General features: G+C 36.7%; 1 long non-coding RNA gene across 7 annotated transcripts in view; it reads right to left on the bottom strand.

The window, feature by feature from the left end:
• The window catches only part of LOC103097563 (uncharacterized), an 80,928-nt gene that overhangs the window by 37,290 nt on the left and 18,621 nt on the right, over positions 1-25,017 (bottom strand). For all 7 annotated transcript variants that reach the window (XR_008913411.1, XR_008913406.1, XR_008913407.1 and 4 more), the window contains one exon: positions 7,931-8,071. This is a non-coding gene — a long non-coding RNA (uncharacterized LOC103097563). The remainder of the gene's footprint in view (positions 1-7,930; positions 8,072-25,017) is intronic.

Raw genomic sequence — 25,017 nt, 5'->3', positions numbered from 1 at the left:
CTTTTTATGAGACCAGTCACTACACTCAGCTGGGAAGTTAACAAAGTCAGCAGGTTGCCCCAGGAATAGATTGTTCTCATTCTGTCAACTATCTATCTATAACCCGAGAGAAGTACAGGTATCCCTTCCACATTGAGTGGGGAGGGCAAGGAACTCTTGGGATCTGGAAAATCCATATAAATATTTGGGGGCCTCCCTTTGTACAAAAGAAGTTTGAATTTTCTCTTTTTCTTTTAATGGGATGTTTATAGCACCTTATTGTAAAATTTGGGTTAAGTTTTTGGTCATAGATTATATGTAGGCCAATGTTAACCTTTCTAGGCTTTGTGTGTCATCTGCTGGCTTTTGTAAACTCACTTTTTACTCAATTTAACTTTTAAAAATAGATTATATATATTTTGATATTAAAAGATATAATATGTTGGTATACAATACTGTACATACATTTTATGCATTTCTGAGTCCCTAAATCTTTTCTGTGTCATCTGCTGGTCTGTGCATGTCATCTGCAGCTTTCAAAAAACTTCCACAAAATTCCTATTTAGTTTCTTATGCAGACCTGCAATAGGTCAAAACTGTGATGGGGAAAGTCACAATTTGGAAAGGACACCTGTATAGTGTCAAAGTTGACTAGAAGTTGACTGATTGTGAGTTTGTGTTCCAAAAATCCATTTTAGGTAATATATCCTGTCCCCCACCCCACACACCCACTTAGGAATTCTGTGAAACACTTGAGGTAAAGAGACTGTCCTTGATCCCAAGATCCTCTTTGATTGATATGTATATAAATCTAGAGACCACAACAAAAGTAGTTTCCACAATCCTGTATTCAATGTGTACATCTTCTCCATTCTGGTTGAGCCCAAACCTCCCTCATTTTCTAAAATACAAATGCAAAGAAATCTGGCTTCAGACACATCCTAACTATGTGACCCTGGGCAAGTCACTTAACCCCAAATGCCTAGCCCTACCACTCTTCTGTCTTGGAACCAATACACAGTATTGATTTCAAGATGAAAAGTAGGGGCCAAAAAAAATAAAAATAAAATACAAATAGAGAGGGAAAGTAAGATGATATGCAAATTGTAGCAAATGTTAGCAGATGTTTCTTGAAGTCCAAAATGACTCAATAATCCAAATAAATCCCTACTTAAATTACTTGCCCATGTTTTGCCTAAATTACCTATACTTTTTACATAATCTTATGCGATTCCCAAATAATATTTAAGTCAATTTTATTTTTGAATTTGAGTCATGCAAACTACCATTGGTTTAAACTGAGTTGGAAAATTAAATTTTCAATAAGGCAAAGAAAGTTTCTCAGATAGTTAAATTTGGAGTACATTATTACTTCAAATGACACTGTTATCACAATAAAGATCAAAAGTTGTAAGAAAAAAGTTTGGAACCTTGAAATTGACTGACTCGGATGACTGCTAGGTTGGAACGACAGAGATAGCTTTTTAATATTTAAAATGGAACTTTTAAAAAAATATGGTAGATGAAATGGACACTAAAAAAATCCAACACATTTTCAGTTTTCTCATTCAGCTTCTTCCTTTCTTTTGCTTTCCCTCTTTATGCCTGGCACTAAACTGACATTTGAGGCAGGTAAGTGGCACAGTAGATAGAGAAGAGGATCTGGAGTCAGAAATGTCCTAGTTCCAATGCTGTCTCAGATACTTACTAGTTGTATGATCCAAGGTTCATTCAGCCTCAGTTTCCCCATATATAGAATGGGGATAATAACAGCTCCCCATCTAAGTGATTGTGAGGGTAAATGAGGTAGCAAATATAGTTCTTGGTAAATGTTAAAGACTTATAAAAATCTTTCAAATTATTGTTTTTATTATTATTTGCTTAATAAATATTTGATCAATTGTCTTAAGTATCAAGATTCATCTCTCTTTTGCTACACAGAAAGATTCCAATAGTTCTGATATGATATTTTAAATTACCAGGGTGATGAGCTGAATAATTTTAATGCCTACATTTACCCAGTTGGCCATGCAAAAAGCTTATCAGCAAATCACTTAGCTTTACTGAATTTGTCTTTACTGAAACAGAAACATATTACATCTACTTAAAGTGGGTGCTGAGGTAACATGCTTAAACCACCTTAAATGTGGTTGGTTTTTCTACGAGTTTGCCCATATGAATTTATTACCACGTTTACCTAAATCATTTGGCAAGTAATGTAGCCAAGTGCAAAGCTCTTTAACAAGGGCTGGAATTACCATCTGTGGAATGGAGAGAGATATTGGATCTCCAGCCTTCAATTTTCAGTGGTATAATAAATAGGATTAGAATTCCCCTGTTTTTCTATAGAAGTACTTTTCTTAAAATTCCTTAAAGGCAATCAAGCCCTCCCTGGGATTTGATTGGCCCCAGCTTACCTTCATTAAGTTTCCAGATAACATTAAGGACATTAAAATATTTCACCCATGTGGAGTCAGGGTCTTTCCAACATGGTAGACTTCCAGAGACTATGTGAGTCATCATACCCTGCCATGTAGACCAGTAAGCCTCAGTAAGGCTCAGAAAGAAAGAAAGAAAGAAAGAAAGAAAAAGAGACATGATGCCCTTGTGGCATCACATTGGTTCCAAAGAGAGGGCCTGAGGCTCCTCACCTCACCACAGGCTTATAGCAGTCCTTGCCTCCTTACCTTAAGGAAGCTGGGCAGGGAAGAGAAAATGTCTTGGTCAATGAATGCTTTTTGAATACATTCTTATTTCTAACTCTGCAACCAGTTCATATATTCAGACAGCAAGTGGACCTACGACAATTAGTATTTGCATAAGGAGCAATGACCTTCCAATACATATCATCATGCCTTGGTGGAAGCAGGCTTCCCATTCTCTTCCAGAGAAGCTGGCAGAAGGCAGAGCATGGGGCTCCCACTGGCTAGGTCCCTGTTATATATTTTTTTTTCTTCAGCTATAAATAATATCAGTTTACAAAGTCTGTAGCAAAGGAGTAGGGCCCCAGTCCTCAGAGGAAGAACAATATTACCAACTTGACTGGTTCCAACTCAACACATGACAGCTCAGTAAGTCTGCTTCTGGGCATGTGTGATGGAGGACCCATTCCCCCCACTTCAAAGCATATGCATTTCCTATCAGCTTACTATATACCGATGAAAAGCCTTTTAATTTGTTTTTGAGTCAGAGTTGAGTTTACATAATAGAAATCCAAGCAGATGATTTCTTATGCACTTCCCTGGTAGCTTTTGAATCTGTCAGGAAGACTGCTGTTAACCAGGTGTTAGAGAGGCAGGTCCCACCCAACTGGGTATGAACACATGGGACCTCCGTGTTTCTTCCTGCCCCCATTTTTAAGTGAACAAGTGTCCAAGGATGCAATGAAGTAAGAATGCTTTGAGGGCTCTAAAAGGTTGGACAAGCCACTGAAGGGCCCTCTAGCAACTGGAGTCAATAACAGAAACTACCAGAACTGGAAAAAGCAGTAGCTGAGTTTGGTGAGGATTCTACCTGGGCAGTATGTCAGAGACCTGCTTGACCCAACTGAGCTGTGGACTGACCCATAAGAGAAATATTATATCCTCCAAGGATGCAGCCCAGGCAAGCAAGGAAGTTACTGGTCCACCCAGAGAAAATCCTACTAAGGGAGATGAGGACTCCCAGGGCCAAAGCTACCTGAGAAGTTTGAGAGAGATCACCTGCTCAATTCTTTTTTAAAGAACTTTTAAAGAACATGTAGTTCAGCTTAGCAACCAGTGAGAATACTTTTCATAATCACACAGGATGACAAAGGGGAAAAGAGGATTACCTACACATGCTCTAAATGGAGGAAGAGGGAATAAATGGAGGTAAGTGTGAATCCCTCCTTTATTCATGCCCAAGGACTGGGTCCCTCCCTCCTTACAATATAAAATTTCTTTCTATTCTTGTTTCCATAATTAAATAAGTATTTTTAACGTTACTTAATTTAGATTAAGTATTTTTTAAAGTTTGTTGAATATTTTTAGAGTTCTATTCCATAGTGGCAATTTGATTATTGCACATATCTGGCTGCTCTTCACTAAGTTGCAAATAATTGTAACCTTTTTCTGTTTTCATCATACTTCTTGGCAGGCAGAGCACCTCTACCTAAACATTTACTATTTCAATATCTCACTTTTCTTTCCTTCTATTTTTATTACCCAGAAACCCCATTGTTCACTCAGACATTAATATCACGTGAAATATCTTTCCTAATTAACATCCAAAAGTTGGATTTCTCTGCTTCTTCACAAAGTAAATGGGAAGCAAAAGTCAGCTGTAGTTGAAAGCATATTTATTCAAATATGTATGCTGAGGTTTGCTTCATGCCATTGGGAAAGATGTATTCATTCAGAGAATAAATCATAACTTAAATTGCTCTGTCTTTTATTTCTGTTCTCATTTCCCCTGTGGGTTACTTAGCAATCTCATCCACTCCTGATGGGGCTTCTGTTTATTACATAATTAAGACCAATAGAGGAAATGCACATTTTTCAAAAGCTACATTACAATTTGAGATTGGTATGGTTATATTTGAATTTTGACCTTCTATCGACTTCTCTCTTTTAGCCAGTGCTTCCATAAAGTTAATCATTTCCTGCCAAATGGAATGATGAGAGTTTCGGACAATTAGACCTGGAAGAGACCTCAGAGATCAGTTTTTTGTAACATCTTTCCTATTTACCCACTTCTCTCCTCTGACACTGTCACCATATTGCTATAGGACCTCAACTTATTCTTAGACTATTGTAATAGTCTAAAGGTTGGTCTCTGGAGGTCAAGTTTCTCTCCAATCTAATCCATCCTCCACTCAGTAGTCAAAATGTTTTTGGTTTTTTTTCCAAAGTGCAGGTCTAAACATGTCACATCCCTATTTAAAACAACAACAGACTCCAATAGCTCCCTTTTGCCTCCAGATATATAAATATAAAATCCTGTTTCACTTTTTAAATGCTTCATAAGCTGGCTTCTTCTTACCTTTCATACTCTGAGATCCAGTGACACTATATCCTTGCCATTCCTTGGACAAAACATTGTATCTAATCCTGTGAGTTTTTAGTCTATGCCCTGCCTCCTTGAATTCTGTCTCTTCTCATCTCCATCTCCTGGCTTCTTTAGTTTCCTTCAAGGCCCAGATAAAATCTTATCTTCTACAATAAACCTATAATGATCCCCTTTAGTGCTAAGTGCCTTCCCTTGGAGACTACCTTTGATTTATCTTGTATGGATCTTTATAAATTTTTATTGATATCTTCTGTTTCTTACATAATTATACTTAGCCCAAGGATCCCTTCCCCTCATGCTTAAAAAGTTACCCCCAAAGAACAAAAAATATATATATTTTAGAGAAGGAAAAAACTCCACTCCATCTGATTGATATATGGGAAAAAGTCAGAAAATATGTGGATTATATACAATGCCTATGGACCTTCTACCTTCACAAAGGAGTAGCTTGGAGGTGTATTTTCATATCTCTTTATTTGGGTCCTGCTTAATCTTATAATTTTGTTATATTCACTTTTGATTTTTCAGTGTATATTTCTGCATGTCTTCTTTTCTTGGCTTTGTTTACTTCACTCTGCATCAATTCATGTAGACCTTTCCAAACTTCTCTGTATTCATCACACACATCATTTCTTACAGCACCACCATATTCCATTACATTAACTTACCACAATTTGTTTGGATACTCCACAATTGATGAGCATCTACTTTGTTTTGAATTCTTTGCTATCAGAAAAACTGCTGCTAAAGATATTTTGGTGTAAACAAGGACTTTCTTCTTATCAGTATTCTTCTTGGGGTATAACTCTGATAACAGAGTTTCTGGTTCAGAGTACTAATGTTTTATTAATGTATTTGTATAATTCCAAATTAGTTTCCAGAATGGTTAGTCCATTATACAGCTCCATCAACAATGTATTAGTGGGTCTATTGTTTCACAACAGTTCCAGCATTGACTTGACTCTTTGGGGAGACATTTTTGTCAATTTTCAGAGTGTGAAGTCAAACTGTTTTTGCTCTTCATGCTCTTCATTTCTCTTAGTGATTCAGAGCATTCTTTATGGTTGTGGACATTTTGTAATTCTTCTTTTGAAAACTGTATATTCATATCCTTGACTATTGATGAATTTATATATGTTGTGTGGGGTTTTTTTTCTCATACATGACTGCACATAGATGTTTTTTATATTGTCTCTCCCAACAGACTGAGTTCCTTAAGATCAGGTACTATGAGGGATTTTTTTTTTATGTTTCTTTGTATCCCCAAAACTTAGCACAATGGCTGGCACATAGGAGGAGCTTAAATAAATGCTTTTTGATTTAATTTTTCCAAGTGCCTAATTTTACCAAGTATAATCAAAATGAGGTAATATATTTAAAGCATATTGCAAACCTTAAAGTTTTATATAAATGCTAATTATTCTTATTAATGTTATCATTAATAAATTATTGTTGTTATTATTTGGTATTATGCTATTAATTAATGTTGATATTATCAGTAAGGAAACTGAGTGCCAGGGAAATGAAATGAGTTCCTGCTGATAACCATCTCCTAATTCTCAGTCCCATTGTCTTTGTACTATACTACCATGGTTAACTACCAGGTTAACTTCTTAACAAAACAAATTTCAGCATATAAACTTATGCCATGTAGTAGGTGAACAGTGAAACTACCTTGTAGATAATCACAATATGTATGTTCATATACACATGCTTGGAAGAGTCAGTTTGTAAGAACCAATAAGAGAGAGCTGGCCTCAGAGTCAAGAAGATCTATGTTCACAGTTCACTTCTGGCATACACTGACTGACTGTGTGATTCACAGGGTCCCAAGCAACTCTTCAAGCCTACCACTTGAAAATCAGGTACAGGGGCAAACAGGTGGCTCAATGGATAGAGAAATAGGCTTGCATATAGGGAGTTCTGGTTACTTAATCCCAATTACCTAGCCCTTATTTCTCTTCTGTCTGAGTACTAATACTTAGTTATCCATTCTGAGACAGAAGATAAGGGTTTTTAAAAAAAAAAGAAAGAGAAGGAAGGAAAGAGGGAAGGAAGGATGGAAGGACGGAAGGAAGGAAGGAAGGAAGGAAGGAAGGAAGGAAGGAAGGAAGGAAGGAAGGAAGGAGGAAGGAATGAGGGAGGGAGAAAGGAGAAAAGAAAGAAAGAAGAAAGAAAGAAAGAAAGAAAGAAAGAAGAAAGAAAGAAAGAAAGAAAGAAAGAAAGAAAGAAAGAAAGAAAGAAAGAAAGAAAGGAAAGAAAGAAAGAAAGAAAGAAAGAAAGAAAGAAAGAAAGAAGAAAGAAAGAAAGAAAGAAAGGAAGGAAGGAAGGAAGGAAGGAAGGAAGGAAGGAAGGAAGGAAGGAAGGAAGGAAGGAAGGAAGGAAGGAAGAAAGGAAGAAAGAAAGAAAGAAAGAAAGAAAGAAAGAAAGAAAGAAAGAAAGAAAGAAAGAAAGAAAGAAAGAAAGAAAGAAAGAAAGAAAGAAAGAAAAGAAAGAAAGAAAGAAAGAAAGAAAGAAAGAAAGAGAGAAAGAGAGAGAGAGAGAAAGAGAGAGAGAGAGAGAGAGAAAGAGAGAAAGAGAGAGAGAGAGAGAGAAAGAGAGAAAGAGAGAGAGAGAGAGAGAGAAAGAGAGAAGAGAGAAAGAAAGAAAGAAAGAAAGAAAGAAAGAAAGAAGAAAGAAGAAAGAAAGAAAGAAAGAAAGAAAGAAAGAAAGAAAGAAAGAAAGAAAGAAAGAAAGAAGTAAGCTTCATTGGTAGAGAACTTTGAGTTTCCAAATGAATGAAAATCATAAGCCCATTTGAAAAAACCATAAAAAAAAATATTAACAGGATGTCCCAAAAATCTTAGTACAGTTTTAAGCTTTAATAGCTTCATAACATGAAATCAACTGCCCCATCCATCTACTTTCCCTGCCAAATACTTACCTCTTTATCCTTTATCAATGATGCATGTGATGCCAGTAAGCCCAAATTGAAGCAGTGTGTCATTTTGCAGAATCATTTTTTGCAAATAGTATGCCATGTCAAGGAGTTTTTCAGTCTCTGGTATTATTAAAAATATTATTACTGTAAAACATAAATAAAAACTTAAATGAATTCTTTTCTATCCTTGAAATATGGATGTGAACAGTAAGCAATATTGTCGATGTTTTAGATGTAGTATGAAATATTTTCAATCCATTTAGGTTTGAATATTTTAAAATGCCTCCTTTTTTCCCCTTAGGAATCCACACAGAGGAGACCAGATTAATCTTTATTCCTACATCAGTTTGGACTTAAGGTATGATAGACAACAAGAGGCATATTCTGAGATGACAATTAACAGGCTGACTGGAAAAGCAATTAATAGGAAGATCAAGTTAAAGGCACACTATTGTAGTTAAATTGCAAAAGGCTAACTAAAAGACATTTCTAATGGAGCATGTTTAATGAACTGTTACTATTAACAAAAGAGAATAAATTAAAGCAATATGATTGGGTATTTCTTCTCTAAGATTAAGGTATGGCTAGTTTATTTTCCCTTGATTCCCAGATCTCTTTTATTTCTTGCTATTCATATTCACTTATTCTTGGTTCATGACAGGGAAAAAAAGATGGGTTGGTCACATTATAGAAATGAGGGATGATGGGTTGACAGACTGAGTGGTGCACTGGTGTCCTCACTATGACAGGAAAAAATGGAGAAGGCTTCCAGTCTTTTAGATACCCTGACTGTGAGAAAATTATGGGAGTATATGAATAAGAGACCCAAAGCACAAGATAGGCAAGTGTGAATGGGTTTCAATCTGTATCATTGGAAAGAATATCCAAATAATTGAGATCACAGATCCATGGGATAATCTGAGTTCCTAACTCCCTTCTTGGTTTTGACTCATATTATTCTAAGACATATACTTAACTGCCAAGTTGGCATTACTCATCTGTATTCAAACCCCAAGTCCTAACTTGACCATGGTCCATCACTATGATGATCTTTTCACTCTTTGCTCCCAGTCTTTTTTGAACTTCCAGATTTTATCCTAAAGTCTTTCCTATTACCCACAATCCTGGTCCTGACAGCTTTAATAGTGATCAAGCTTCAAGAAAAACAAGAAAGAAAAAAGAAAAAACAGCACTTCCAAAAAATAAAATGGAAATGGGTTTGGTTATACCTAGCTATAGGCCAAAATCAAAAAGAAATGGAATAACATCTGGTCTCACTTAAAGTACTGCTAATGAGTCTGTTAATGTCCTGTGGCAATGTCAGAGGTATGGCTGCTAAAACACTACCAGCAAGTATCTATTGAATAATCTCACTATCTCTACAACTGAGTTGTCAATGGTCTGTCCATGAGAGCTATTTGAAAACCAGCTGGCCTTTGAGTAAGGCTTCTGAAATGTGAACTGGTTTTTTGTTTTTGTTTGTTTGTTTGTTTCTGTTTTTTGTTTTTTCTTCCCACTCAACCAGAACAGATGGTTCCTGAGAATTTAAGATTTGAACTCACTTTAGGGATATTCCTTTGGCTCCAATGAAGACCACAGCTAATAGCACAAAGGAGATCAATGGATACTTTCATCTTCTATGGCCCTACAACACAGGCTTTTACTATATTCTGTGAAAACTTTCCTTTCTTGGAAGATGGCAATTTGTGATACATACATTTTCCCTTTCCCTCTAGTCTCTAATCAGTCTGGCTCTTCAAAAGAAAAAGGAAAAATACAAGGTATGTGAAAAGATATAATTTTACAGGAGAAATTAATAAAACAAGAATTTTGTAAATGTCTAAGTTTGTCCTGTAATTTTGTTAACAAAACCTGAATCCAGGAACCTACTTATTTTGGCATTTTTGTTAAATGAAGAACATGTTATATGTATTCAGACACACACACACACACACACATATGTGTGTGTGTGTGTATTTGAATGTATATAGTTGTTACTTTTAAAAGACCAATTAGGTTATGGGAGGCAGAGAAGAAATTTGGGTGTGGTAGCGAGTTTATAAGGCAGATGATAAGAGAGAGAGAGGATGTAGAAGAAAATAAAGAACAAAAGCCAAGACATGGAAGTATATAATATACTTAACCCAAGTTGAACACACAGAAAAAAAATTGTTAAAGATCAATGTTTTAAAAATCACATTTTCCACTCCCAGGCTAAGATAGCCACAGAGTATAAGCAAGGGTCTTCTCCTCACCACCAACCGATATAAAGCATCTCAAAAGGACAAAAACCAAATCAGACAAGTGAAGGGGTTGTTCAGTAGGGTGCATCCTTGAAGGTAGGCAGATTGGGGGCATTTCCACACTATAAGGGTATAAAATTACTCCTACTAAAGAGCAAGCTGATCAACCCTCCCCTATTCCACCTACTGCACCAGAGTGAGTGCAGGGCAATTTCTAGATTCTAGGGGGGATGGCTGAGGACACCACTGACTTACCCCTGAGAACAGCAAGACTTGGGACCTCACGAGGCTGAGGAATATGGAGCTTGTGCAAAGAGATAGAGCAGAGAGAGGCTGCCCACAGCAGACACAGAGGAGACTAAAAAATAGCCTCAGAGCAAAAACTGCTCTGTGGATCAATGCACACAGAGACCTGCCACTAACACAATGGACACCAACACCTAAGACCTACAAGCTACAACCAACAAAAAGAATAAGAAAAAACTCTGACCATAGATAGATAACTTCTATGGAGAGAAGCATCAGAGACAGTAGAGGGAGACAAACAAACATCCAAAATTTGAAAAAAAATGGAAATTGGTCACAAGTTCTCTGGGAACTTAAATTGGACTTTGAGAACCAAGAAAGAAAGATAGGAGAAACTTGGCAAGAAAAGTGGGAAATAGCTTGAAAAGAAAATAATATTTTAAAAGATAGTATCTCCCACTTGTAAAAAAGAAGCCCAGAAATAAAATTAAATGATAAGCAAATTAGAGACCAGAATTAACCTGTTGAAAATCATGAAAAGCAGAATAGACCAAACTGAAAAGGAAAATCAAAAGATCATAGCTGAAAATAAATCTTTAAAAGACTAGAATTGGGCAGGTAGAAGCTAATGATCTCACAAGACAGCAAGAATTAATAAAACAAAGTCAAAAGAATGACAAAACAGAAGGAAACATGAAATATATCATTGAGAAGAAAACTGACTTGGAAAATAGGTCCAGGAGAGACAATTTTAGAATAATAGGTCTACCTGAAAACCTAGAAATAAACAGAAACATTCACATCAAAATACAAGAAATTATCCAAGAAAACTGCCCTGATGTTCTTGAACAAGAAAGCAAAATAGACATTGAAATTGAAATAGGTTGATATTTTGGATGGAAAAGCTCTTGATGTTTCACAATTTGGTATATCACTCCAAAACTAGGCCTTCAGGCCTGTGTAGGCCTGAGAAGCAGCTTGTAAGTTCAAATGCTATCTGAGTAGTTTGCAGATTGTTAAAATATTAAATTAGGTTTATTATTATCAAAAAGGAAGGAAGGAAGGAGGACCAAGGAAAGAAGTCCCTAAGCTATAAATCTGGATTTTCCTCCCTCCTTATTTGAGCCTCTCATTAAGTCATCTTCCAGATCTTTAGGCTCCCTTTCTCTACTCTATCTGTAAACCCCAACCCTGGTTATATAATCTGATCTAACTGGTCCTCCACATTATTGGTAGGAAAGTTAAAAGTTTATCAGATGTTTAATAGTTTGCCCTCTTGGTGTAATCACCCTTCTGGACCAAAGGCCAAGATGGCTGGACTATTCTCACCAAAAGGTGTTGTAGTGAAAATCACCTTGAAGATTGTTATAATATTAAATTATGGTCTCCAAGGAATTTACCTATGAAATTCCTAAAATGAAACATTCAAGTCAGAATGGAATTTATGGTGGTTTAATCACAATGGGAGTAGGAAAGGGAGAGGGAGAGAAGGAGAGATGATGAAAAGGGGAAAAGGTTAACTCAACCTTCTGGCAGAGCCAGAGGGAGTTTAGTCCCGAAGGCCAAGGTAGAGAAGAGAATCAGTCCTTGACTCACTTGACCGATCTGAAGGAAAGCTGTCTGCAGGCCTCCTCCCTGCTCAAGTTCCTAGCATGAACTCCCACCTAGCCCTGTCCACAGGAAGTGAGCAAATTCCAGAGGCTGTTCTCTATCTCACTTCCTGTGCCTCACAAGTGCCAATGGTGACTCCAACTTGGCTTAGGATAGCCCAGGTGGGCAGTTAGTTATTTCTGATTTGTCATTGACTAGCACATGCCCATGTAGTGTGGGTGTGCACAATTTTGGGTGCTAGACAAAGCGAGATGGAGATTTTAAAATTCACACAGGATTTCACTGGGTATTGGCAGCTCACTCTCACAGTAGTCAGAAACTTTCATGATAACAGATATTATAGGAACACAATAAGAAACAGGGATGGATGGGATCTCAGGATCTCTGGATAGCTCAAAAGAAGGAATCTCCAGCTCTCAGGGAATTGGTAAGTCACCTCCCATCAGGCTTGGGCAGAATCACCAAGAGGAAGTTACCTCTCCACTCCCCTAGATGAATAGAAACAACAGATCCTCAACTGCCACGGTTTCTGGTTTTATCCCTTCCCCAGATTCTGGAACAGCTCTTTCAGTTCTGTGCATGTAACCAGACACTCTTTAACAAAATCTTGCCTTTAGCCTCTTTTGCAAAAGTTCTGCTTTCTTTCATTCTCTCTTATAAAAGAGTCCATACATCACCCTCTATATTAAATCCTCAAAAGACAACCCACAGGAATGTAATTGCCAAATTGAGGAGCTTCCAAGCTAAGGATAAAATATTGCAAGAAGCCAGAAAGAGATGATTCAGATATCAAGGAGCACCAATCAGGATTACATAAGATCTGGCAGCCTCCACACTAAAGAACCAGAAAACATGGAATATGATATTCAGAAAGGCATGAAAATTAGTTCTGCAACCAAGGAACACCTGCCCATCAAAATTGACTATATACTTCCAGGGGAAAATATGGCCATTTAACAAAATAGATTTCCAAGTATTTGTAAAGAAAAGACCAGAAGTAAATGGAAAATTTGATGTTCAAATACAAAATTCAAGAGAAATATGAAAAGGTAAACAAGAAAGAGAGGGAAAAAAATTTTAAGCTTCAGTAAGGTCAAATTGTTTATATTCCTATATGGAAAAATGTTATTTGTAACTCTCAAAAACTATTCACTATCATAATAGTTAGAAGAATTATTCATAGGTAGAGGTTGGGATACTAAGTGGTTTAAGATGATATGTAAAAAATGAAAGGGGGGGAATAAAAGATGGCACCAAGAGAAACTTGAAGGAATAAGAAAAATAGGATAATTAACACCACATAAAGAGGTGGATAGGAGGGACAAAGGAATAATACTATTATAAGAAGGAGAAAAAGATAATGCTAATAGGTAATACTTGAAACTTATTCACAGTGGAATCAAATCAGAGAAGAAAGAACATCTAGATCCATTGGGGTATTGAATTCTATCTTATACTTCAGGGAAATTGAGATGGAAAAATCAAGGGAAAAAGTGAGGCAGGGAATAACAAAAAGAAGGGAAAGAAGGGGGGAGGGAATTGAATAGATCCTAAAGAAAAATAAGAAGGGAATAAGAAGAGAGGGGTTGGGAAGAGAAGCAAAATATGGGCGGGTATTAGGCAAATCAAAAATTAAATTGGAAATTAAATAATATGATTCTCCAAAATCAGTTGGTTAAAGAACAAATCATAGAAACATTTAATAGTTTCATTGAGACTTCCAGTCAAGATGGCGGCTTAGAGAAAGCTAAAGTTCAGATCTCCGGAAAACCCTTCCCGACTGATCTCAAACTATGAGCTCCTAAGGCGCCGAAATTCAAAACGATCAACAGCATAGACCCTGGGAATCCTCCTCCTGGACCTGGACCTGGATCAAAAGGTACGGCCCCCATTAAAAGCCAGAACCCGAAATCACTCAGACCTAAGGGGTAGGAGCACAGAGTCCAAGGCTCTGGGAAGCCGCAGCCCCGCCCCCCTCAGAGGGCAGCGTCCTCTGAAACAACAGCAACCCTCAGGGCTGGCAAGACAGCCTCACGGGCTGGATCCTTCTATCGGAGTCTCAGTGAAAGTCACTGCCCTCGGAGCTCCAGGAAGCCGGGGCCCCTTCCCCCACAGAGAGCAGGATCCTCGGAAACAACAGCAACCCTCAGGGCCGACAAAACAGCCTCATGGCCAGCTATTCTGAAGGCAACTTCCTGAAAGCAACCCGACCCAGTGGAGGGGGCACCTTAGCAGCAGGGAAACAGAGACGGGGAGAGTGTGGCCCCCTGGTCCAACTCTTCCATTCCAGTTCCAGTGTAAGTCACTGCCTGAAGGCATACTCAGTTTAACCCAGGGAAAGCTCATAGAACCGACAATCTGCCCAGGACTAAAGCCTCTGAACACCAGACAGAGATAAGAAAAGCTAATCCTCCCCATTCAGAGATGGCAAACTCCACAGAAGCACAGAAGCCCCAAAATCCCAAGAAAAATAAGAAGAAAGGGGTGACTTTGGACACATTCTATGGAGCCAAAATACAAAATACAGAGGAGATAGAAGACGATACACAAGAAAATGCTCCAAAACCTTCCAAAGGAAATGGAAACTCTCCACAAACCCATGAAGAATTTGAATCAGAAATGACCAAAAAGATGGAAGCCTTCTGGGAGGAAAAGTGGGAAATAATGCAAGAGAAATTCACGCATCTACAAAACCAGTTTGACCAAAGTGAAAAGGAAAACCAGGCTTTAAAGGCCAGAATCAGGCAGCTGGAAGACAACGATCATGTAAAAGAGCAAGAATTAATAAACAAAGCCAAAATACCAAGAAATTAGAAGAGAACATAAAATATCTCACCAACAAGGTGACAGATCTGGAAAATAGAGGGAGAAGAGATAATTTAAGAATAATTGGATTTCCAGAAAAGCCAGAAATAAACACCAAACTCGACATCGTAATACAAGATATAATCAAAGAAAATTGCCCAGAGATTCTAGAACAAGGGGGCAATACAGCCACTGACAGAGCTCACAGAACACCTTCTACACTAAACCCCCAAAAGACAACTCCCAGGAATGTAATTGCCAAATTCCAAAGCTCTCAAACAAAAGAAAAAATCCTACAGGAAGCGAGAAAAAGACAATTTAGATATAAAGGAATGCCAATCAGGGTCACACAAGACCTTGCAAGTTCTACTCTGAATGATCATAAGGCATGGAACATGATCTTCAGAAAGGCAAGAGAGCTGGGTCTCCAACCAAGAATCAGCTACCCAGCAAAACTGACTATATACTTCCAAGGGAAAGTATGGGCATTCAACAAAACAGAAGACTTCCAACTTTTTGCAAAGAAAAGACCAGAGCTCTGTGGAAAGTTTGATACCGAAAAACAAAGAGCAAGGAATACCTGAAAAGGTAAATATTAAGGAAAGGGGAAAAATGTTATCTTCTTCTTTTACTCAAACTCTCTTCTATAAGGACTACATTTATATCAATCTATGTATACTAAAATGTGGGGAAAAGGTAATGTATAAATAGGGGGTAAAGAAAGACCAAATAGAATAATCTTTCTCACACAAAGATTCACATGGGAAGGGGAGGGGAAGAAAACTCCTATAAGAAGGAGAGGAAGAGAGGGTTTTTTACTTAAACCTTAATCTCAGGGAAAGCAACTCTGAGAGGGAAAAACATCCAAATCCATTGGGATCTTGAATTCTATCTTACCCAACAAGGGTAGGGAGAAGGGGAAACCAAGGGGGGGAGGGGGAGAGGAAAACAAAAAGGGAGGGAAAGAGAGGGGGATGGGGAGGGAACAAAAAGGGAGGGACTAAAAAGGGAAACATCAAGGGAGGGGACAAGGGGGACTGATTCAAAGTAAATCACTGGACTAAAAGGTAGAGCCGAAAAAGAAAAGGTTAGAATTAGGGAAGGATATCAAAATGCCAGGGAGTCCACAAATGACAATCATAACTTTGAACGTGAATGGGATGAACTCACCCATAAAAGGTAGATGAATAGCAGAATGGATTAGAATCCAAAACCCTACCATATGTTGTCTTCAAGAAACACACATGAGGCGGGTTGACACCCACAAGGTCAGAATTAAAGGATGGAGTAAGACCTTCTGGGCCTCAACTAACAGAAAGAAGGCAGGAGTGGTAATCATGATATCTGATAAAGCCAAAGCAAAAATAGACCTGATCAAAAGGGATAGGGAAGGTAATTATATTTTGTTAAAAGGGACTTTAGACAATGAGGAAATATCATTAATCAACATGTATATGCACCAAATAATATAGCACCCAAATTTCTAATGGAGAAACTAGGAGAATTGAAGGAAGAAATAGACAGTAAAACCATATTAGTGGGAGACTTAAAGCAACCATTATCAAATTTAGATAAATCAAATCAAAAAATAAATAAGAAAGAGGTAAAAGAAGTGAATGAAATCTTAGAAAAATTAGAATTAATAGACATATGGAGAAAAATAAATAGGGATAAAAAGGAATACACCTTCTTCTCATCACCACATGGCACATTCACAAAAATTGACCATACATTAGGTCACAGAAACATAGCACACAAATGCAGAAAAGCAGAAATAATGAATGCAGCCTTCTCAGATCACAAGGCAATAAAAATAATGATTAGTAATGGTACATGGAAAACCAAATCTAAAACCAATTGGAAATTAAACAATATGATACTCCAAAACCGTTTAGTTAAAGAAGAAATCATAGAAACAATTAATAATTTCATCGAGGAAAATGACAATGGCAAGACATCCTTTCAAACCTTTTGGGATGCAGCCAAAGTGGTAATCAGAGGTAAATTCATATCCCTGAATGCTTATATTAACAAACTAGGGAGAGCAGAGATCAATCAATTGGAAATGCAAATGAAAAAACTCAAAAGCGATCAAATTAAAAACCCCCAGCAGAAAACCAAACTAGAAATCCTAAAAATTAAGAGAGAAATTAATAAAATCGAAAGTGATAGAACTATTGATTTAATAAATAAGACAAGAAGCTGGTACTTTGAAAAAACAAACAAAATATACAAAGTACTGGTCAATCTAATTAAAAAAAGGAAGGAAGAAAAGCAAATTAACAGCATTAAACATGAAAAAGGGGACAGCACCTCCGATGAAGAGGAAATTAAGGCAATCATTAGAAATTACTTTGCCCAATTATATGGCAATAAATACACCAATTTAGGAGATATGGATGAATATATACAAAAATACAAACTGCCTAGACTAACAGAAGAGGAAATAGAATTCTTAAATAATCCCATATCAGAAAATGAAATCCAACAAGCCATCAAAGAACTTCCTAAGAAAAAATCCCCAGGGCCTGATGGATTCACCAGTGAATTCTATCAAACATTCAGAGAACAGTTAATCCCAATACTATACAAAATATTTGACATAATAAGCAAAGAGGGAGTTCTACCAAACTCCTTTTACGACACAAACATGGTACTGATTCCAAAACCAGGCAGGTCAAAAACAGAGAAAGAAAACTATAGACCAATCTCCCTAATGAATATAGATGCAAAAATCTTAAATAGGATACTAGCAAAAAGACTCCAGCAAGTGATCAGAAGGGTCATCCACCATGATCAAGTAGGATTTATACCAGGGATGCAGGGCTGGTTCAACATTAGGAAAACCATCCACATAATTGACCACATCAACAAGCAAACTAGCAAGAACCACATGATTATGTCAATAGATGCAGAAAAAGCATTTGATAAAATACAATACCCATTCCTATTAAAAACACTAGAAAGCATAGGAATAGAAGGGTCATTCCTAAAAATAATAAACAGTATATATCTAAAACCATCAGCTAATATCATCTGCAATTGGGATAAACTAAATCCATTCCCATTAAGATCAGGAGTGAAACAAGGATGCCCATTATCACCTCTATTATTTGACATTGTATTAGAAACACTAGCAGTAGCAATTAGAGAAGAAAAAGAAATTGAAGGCATTAAAATAGGCAAGGAGGAGACCAAATTATCGCTCTTTGCAGATGACATGATGGTCTACTTAAAGAATCCTAGAGATTCAACCAAAAAGCTAATCGAAATAATCAACAACTTTAGCAAAGTTGCAGGATACAAAATAAACCCACATAAATCATCAGCTTTTCTATATATCTCCAACACAGCTCAGCAGCAAGAACTAGAAAGAGAAATCCCATTCAAAATCACCTTAGACAAAATAAAATACCTAGGAATCTATCTCCCAAGACAAACACAGGAACTATATGAACACAACTACAAAACACTCTCCACACAACTAAAACTAGACTTGAGCAATTGGAAAAACATTAACTGCTCATGGATAGGACGAGCCAATATAATAAAAATGACCATCCTACCCAAACTTATTTATCTATTTAGTGCCATACCCATTGAACTACCAAAATACTTCTTCACTGATTTAGAAAAAACCATAACAAAGTTCATTTGGAAGAACAAAAGATCAAGGATATCCAGGGAAATAATGAAAAAAAAACACATATGATGGGGGCCTTGCAGTCCCTGACCTTAAACTATATTACAAAACAGCAGTCATCAAAACAATTTGGTACTGGCTAAGAAACAGAAAGGAGGATCAGTGGAATAGACTGGGGGCAAGCAACCTCAGCAAGACAGTATATGATAAACCCAAAGATCCCAGCTTTTGGGACAAAAATCCACTATTCTATAAGGTTGCTCAAGGTTGTCAATAGCATCTTTTTTTCATTTTTTTGTTATATTAAAATACTCACTGAAATCCCTCCCTTCTCTCCTGTGATTATAGAAAGCATCATTTGACAAAAAGATATATTTATATACGAAACTATGTCTTTCTCCTTTCTATTTATCAGTCCTTTCTCTGGAGGTGGAGATACATATGTCATTATTCAAAAAATATTTCTGTTGCTGTATATAATGTTCTCTTGGTTCTAGTCATTTCACTCTTCAGAATTTCATATAGGTCTTTTGCTGTGTTGTTTTTAATTAACCTGCTCATCATTTCTTATACTGCAATATTATTGCATCACAATCTAAACCACAACTTATTTAGCCATTCCTTAACTGATGAAGATTCCTTCATTTTCCAGTGCTTCACCATTACAAAAAGCTGATATAAATATTTTAGAACATATAATTTCTTTTCCTTTTTCCCTGATCACTTTGGGAAATAAACCTAATATTGGTATTGCTGGGTCAAAAAGGTAAAAATAGTTTTGTAACTCTTAAGGCATAATTCCAGATTGAGTTCCACAATGGTTGGATCAATTCACAGTTCTCCCAACTGTGTATTAGTGTCCCCATTTTTTCAATATTCCCTCCTACATTTGTCATTTTACTATTTTATCAATTCAGCCAAAATGATAGGTATGAGATATCTCAGAGTTGTCTTGATTTGCATTTCTATAACCAGTAGTAACTTAGAGTATTTTTTCATATATAACTTTGATTTCTTTATTCTAAAACTGTTGACACCTTTTAAACATTTTATCAATTGGGGAATGCCTCATATTCTTATAAATTTGGCCAAGTTCTCTATAAAGCTTATATATGGCTTCTATCCAAGAAATTGTCTACAAACCTCTCTTCAATTAATTGTTTTCCTTCTAATCTTGGCTATATTAGTTTTATTCATAAAAATATTTTAAATGTAATGTATTCAAAATTATCCATTTTATATCTCACAATGCCTTCTATCTCTTGTTTATTCATAAATTCTTCTATCCATAAATCTGATAGGAATAGGTTTCCTGTAAGTCTAATGTGCTTATGATATCTCCCTTTGTTGTGGGCGGCTCAAGTTGAACCACTGAGTTTGGGACAGGTACCCATTGCAAGAAGAAATTCATTAATTTGATAGTAATGTTGAAGGGTCTGGAGACAGGTTCAAGAGTGGACTCTGCCTCCTGGGGGGGGATGGATTCTGGATTTTTTATATCCTATTGAAAACAGGTACTATGTGACTGGAGAAGGGACTGTGGTGGTATGAGTTTAGGCAAAAGGGGGGGGGGGGGTAGGTTTTGATCACCTGACTAAGTCTAGAATGGTGTTTTGTGTCCTAAAGACACAGGTTGGTTGGATATAGTTTAGGGGACAAGTAGATATCCTAGATTACAATGTGATGGTATCAAGGCACAACCAGAAGATGTATATGTGTCCATCTCAAAATCTAGGGGAGAATCCAAGGGGAAAATTTCTCTCAAGGGCCTTTCCTTGTCATGAGTCTTTGATGTCGAGTCACCGATTCCTCAGCATTACAAGAATGAAAGGAAGGGAAGGAATTTTCCTGCTTTCTGTTTGACCTGAAATGTTTCTGGAGTTTGGGGTGTCCAAAAGGAAACTTGGGGTCACATGCTACCTTTATGCCTTGGTCATGAATCAATTTTGATCTTATCTTGGTAAATGGTGTAAGATATTGCTCTATATCTAGTTTCTTCCATATTGCTTTCCACTTTCACCAAATCATGAATTCTTATCCCCAAAACTTAAATCTTTACTTTTGTTAAGCATAAAGTTATTGTAATATTTTTAGAAGTTCGTGTTATATTTCTGTTCTGTGCCATTGATCTACTTTTCTATTTCTTAGCCAGTACCAGATAATTTTGCTAATTATTGCTTTATAATAGTTTAAAATCTGGTACTGCTATACCTCCTTCCTTTATATTACTTTTTAATTCCTTTGGTATTCTTGATCTTTTGTTTTTTCCAAATAAATTTTGTTATTATGTTTCCAGTTCAAAAAATAAGTTTTGGTAATTAATAATATAACATCTGTGACAGATTCAACCTTTTAAGTTCCCTACATTTTCCATTGAGGGCAACTCTTTTTATTAGAATGTTATTCATTTTTAACCCAAATGTGTCTCTTTATAACTTCAAGTCATTGTTTTAAGGAGCAATGCAAAATGGTTCCTTTGTGGTAGGAATGTTACATTCACATTTTTGTGTCTCAGAGATGTTTATGAGGGCCAACTATACACTGAAAATTATAATAGATGGACTGTGAATTTTAGATTTTCTATGCCCTGATGTGGTGAGTAAAATAGTGGAAGATATAAATTATAGTAGATATAAGAGTGGGTGAGTAAATTTGTGACTGCAGAAAATATGTTTCACTACAGTGTCTTGGTTTTAAATCAAATATAAGGTGGTCGCCAGGGAAATATTCCCAATTATGAATATACCCAAGTCAACTGGGTTTTATAGAGAATTTAATTAATAATACAATGAGGAATTAAAGAAAAGAGAGAAAGAGAAAAAAAGGAAATAAGTATGAAGGGCCTTAAGCCAACATGGCCTAGACCTGAGTCTTAAGAGAGAGAGATCAGTCAGTCAGTCTTTTATCACTCACCACAAGGTCTGTCTAAGCAAGGATTGTAGTGACAGAATCTCCTCAGAGAGAGTTCCAGCCAGAGTCCTCCTCAAAGAGCCTTCCAGCCAGAGACTATTTCAAAGGGCCTCTCTCCAGAGCCTCCAGAGGGACAGAGGAAGCTCAGAGGAGCTTCAGCGAGACCTCCTTAGAGATTGTCCTCCAAGAGCTTCCCTTCTTCAACCTCTCTCAAGAGATTCTCCAAAAGGATTGCCTTTCAAGAGATTCTGCTTTTTCTTATTTGGGGGTTTTTCTCCTATGTCACCTCCCCTAAGTCCTTAGATCTACCAATCACAGTAGATGTTTTCCAAAGGACAGCCCATTCTAAAAAACACTGCTGGGTCGACTAATCCCTTTAGTAAGTTTGTACCAGAAAAAACTTCTGAATAAGTTTTCACCTCTTTGCTCCTGGCAAGTTTACAAGTTGCCTGACCTTTAATAGGTACTTAGCACCCCATTGTATTAATTCTAAAAATAGGCATGGCTTAAAGAACTTTTTGCCTCATTATAAGTATGGGTTTAAGTACTTTCATTGTTTAGCAAGGAGTTTTCTCCCCTAAAGCAGTCCTAAGTACAGGTGGAGTAGAGGTCCTTCCATTTCTGATCCAAGTAGAGTTCTCACATTCAAATGTGGAATGTTCCCGGTGGGGAATTGTTCCACTGGAGAATTCCCCAATGTGGAAATTTTTAGCATTCACAAGTCTGAGAAATTTCAAGATTTACACTGATTAGTTTTAAAAATCCTAACAAACAAAAATGTCTATACCCCTACTTAAGGATTAAGTGTTGAGGAGTTATAGCCTATGACAGACATGTGCTAGCAAGTGACAAATAAGAAAACAACTGACAGATTTCCTGGGTTGTCCTAAGTCAAGCTTAAGCTACCATTGGTACATTTGAGACACAAGAAGTGATGTAAAAAAAAGTCTATATATTCGCATCACTTCCTCTTTGGTGGAGAGGTGACTCTGGCTTTTTTGCGGCAGAGGCATTGAGCTCTGGGTCTCTCTTGTGGAGATATTGGGTTTGGCAGCGGTGTGGCTTGTTGCAGCATACTCGATGTCTTGGCGTTTTGGCTTGCCTGCAGCTCTTGTCCAGGTTTGGTGGTGAGCATCCTTGGTGAGATGACTGGGAGAAGCTCAGTAGTGTGAGTCAGGTGAGGTGTCTTCCCTGAGATCTCTTGGAATTTAGGCTGATTCTTTTTTTTTCCTTTACCTCCTAAAATGCTATCCTCCTAGGAGGCCCCTCATCTCCAAGGAAACCTTGTGATTGGAAGCTGAGCTAGATTAAATCTTGGAGAAGGCCTTGTGGCTGAGGTCTCTCAACTTCCCTTAGCTTAGACTAGGCAGGAGAAATCTTATACCCTTTTCTCTCTCTCTTCTTAATTTTTTCCCTCTATTTTAATTAAACCACTATAAATTGCCTAAAATGACTTGAGTATTTTGGGGATTGAATTAAATCCCTGGCAACCACTAATATAATATATTCAGTCAAAAACCCCTAAATTTAACCTTTACAGTCCCAAACTCAATCATGAGGACTCTTTCTGAGATTCTCTCTAGAAGCACCATAATCTGATTTATGTATATAAACATTTCCTCAGCCCCTTGAAAATACTGAGATTAAAAGAGAAAATTGCCAATACAATAGATATATTCAAGAAATAAAGAACAAAGAAAGCAGTTATTACAACCCCCTTCCAGAGAGAGCTACAATTTCCCTTTTCCTTACAGGTTAGAATCTCCACAACAATTCACAGTCCATCTATTTAATAGAGTTTTGAAAACATGAATTGAATCAAAAGCCCTGGAGGAATATCAGCACCTGAACCTTGTCACTCCCATGCTTCCCTTTGATGTCTACTCAGATATTTGCTCCAGTTTCCATCATTCCTATACTATCTCTCAAGTCTGCACCTTTATCTCTCACAGGAGTACTGAAGCTCTTACATGTCACATAATCAAATGAGATATCCCAAACAGACTCCAACTCAGATCCATTATAACTTAGAACTTTTTTACTATACCAACAGCATTATCACTTTCTTCAATGGCTCTACAGTCCTTCAAAACATTCTTCTTTCTCCTCTTATTTTTCACTGTGTGTATCTCTTTTTTCATCTATCCTGCCTAGAGGGAAGGGAAAAGCTGAGTCCTTTTAAGGGTGTTCTTTGGAAGCATTCCAAAGCTTTGGATATAAGCTTCTTGAGAGCAAGGACTATTTCATGGTTGTCTTTATACCTACAACTCTTAGCACAATACTTGGCACATAGTAGGTGCTTAATAAATATTTGCTGACTACTGATTGATAGTCCTTTCAGAGATGCTATAGTCCTAGTAGAGGAACTATTAGCACATGTCTAATAAGAACAAGGACAATGAAATTTTCATTGTCATCAGATTTTCTTGAATGTATAATGTAATAGAGAAGGGCATATTTCTTTGTGAAACAATTTTCTATGAAATTTTTGGATCCTTTGAATAAATTTAAGGAAAGCAATATATGTATATATATAAAAGGTAACAATGAAGTAACAAAACTGTTAATTTTTTTCTCTATTTCTATTGAAGGCACCACCAAAATTCCAGTTTTCCAGGTTCATAATCTAGCCAGGGTGTCAAATTTACAGTCCACCATCAACAAGTAGACTTTAAAAATTTCTAGAACTGCTTGAACCAGAAATATTTAACAAAATATACAATATAAATACTGTTAATTTGTGATTTTCTGAGTTAATATATACCAACAGCAATCATTTCCACTTGAGTTTGACACCCTTGATATAGATATTATCCTATAAGCCTAACTTCCCTATCCTATAGAGTTTCAATCAATCATGACCATCAGAATTTTAGGCTTGCTAGAATTTGCTAGATTTTGCCTGACTCTGAGTATAGGTGAGGCAGTATCCAAACCCCTGTAGAATGACATGCTTGACCCAACCCAGAAAGAGAAAAAAAAGATTCATACACTGGCCATTCTAGAAGTAAACTTGTTGAAATTTGGTATGAAATATTTTGTGTAGATCCATTCTTCGCAAGGAATGAAGTAATAGGTAGAAGAGCATAACACCTCCCTATCGCACATCATCCCCAGTTTCAGGGTTAATAATACATTTCCCTTTTTATTTTTACTTAGAAAGATGCAGACAAGTCAGCTCTAATGGATGTTGCTTTGTGTGTGGGCAAACATCAAATGCATTTTTAATGATATTTTACATTAGCAATTATATGTAATAATTTTCCACATAAATTTTCTGAAGTTAACAAGATCCAAATTATCTCCCTCCATTTCTTCCTTCCCCTCTCCCAGAAAGAATAAGCAATTTGATCTGGGTTACACATGTATTAATTATCATGCAAAACCTGTTTCCATATTGTTCATTGTATTCATATAAAAGAAAAACCCCTAAATTAAAACAGAAATAAATTAAAGTGATAAATAGTCTGTTTTGATCTTCATTCCAACTATAACAGTTCTTTCTCTAGAGATGGATGATAGCATTTTTTGTCATAAGTTCTAAAGAATTGTCCTGTGAGTTAGCTAAGCCTTTCACCATTGATCATCCCACAATATTGCTGTTACTGTGTACAGTGTTTTTTCATTTTGCT

Source organism: Monodelphis domestica, chromosome 7, assembly GCF_027887165.1.
Source record: "Monodelphis domestica isolate mMonDom1 chromosome 7, mMonDom1.pri, whole genome shotgun sequence".
NCBI classification, from domain to species: Eukaryota; Metazoa; Chordata; class Mammalia; order Didelphimorphia; family Didelphidae; genus Monodelphis; species Monodelphis domestica.
The sequence above is the reverse complement of the archived record's forward strand: the minus strand, read 5'-3'. Positions and strand labels throughout refer to the sequence as shown.